This window comes from Pterocles gutturalis, unplaced genomic scaffold (assembly GCF_000699245.1).
Source record: "Pterocles gutturalis isolate BGI_N339 unplaced genomic scaffold, ASM69924v1 scaffold18328, whole genome shotgun sequence".
Lineage (NCBI taxonomy): Eukaryota > Metazoa > Chordata > Aves > Pterocliformes > Pteroclidae > Pterocles > Pterocles gutturalis.
In genome coordinates, this window is record NW_010118462.1 from 4,522 (window position 1) to 4,867 (window position 346).

The window sequence follows — 346 nt, forward strand, 5'->3', positions numbered from 1 at the left end:
GATTGGCAGCTCCGAATCCCACCCGCACACACCACATCTCCCCACTGGGTGACGGGGACATCCCCAACACATCTGCCATTAGCAGTACACGGGGTACAGGGACAGTCACGTGGGGATCAGAGGGGCTGCAGCACAGGACTTGGTGTTGTGCTGGTGGTGGAAGAGCCTTGCTGGAGTGGGAGATGCTGCCCGTGGCCCCGTGGGTGGCACCGGCCACCTGAATCCAGCATCGCCCCCCCAACATTTCAGTAACCCCTGAAACCAGCTCTTCCCCACAGCCCCGCAGCTTCCTAGGCTGAGGACGTGTCCCTCCTGGGGAAGGGGTCAACCACATCTGTGCTCTCAC

General features: G+C 61.8%; 1 protein-coding gene across 1 annotated transcript in view; it reads right to left on the reverse strand.

Moving 5' to 3' along the window:
* Positions 1-346, reverse strand: part of TRIM65 (tripartite motif containing 65) — a gene marked incomplete at both ends in the record, with an annotated part of 3,477 nt that overhangs the window by 2,709 nt on the left and 422 nt on the right. The window lies entirely within an intron of this gene.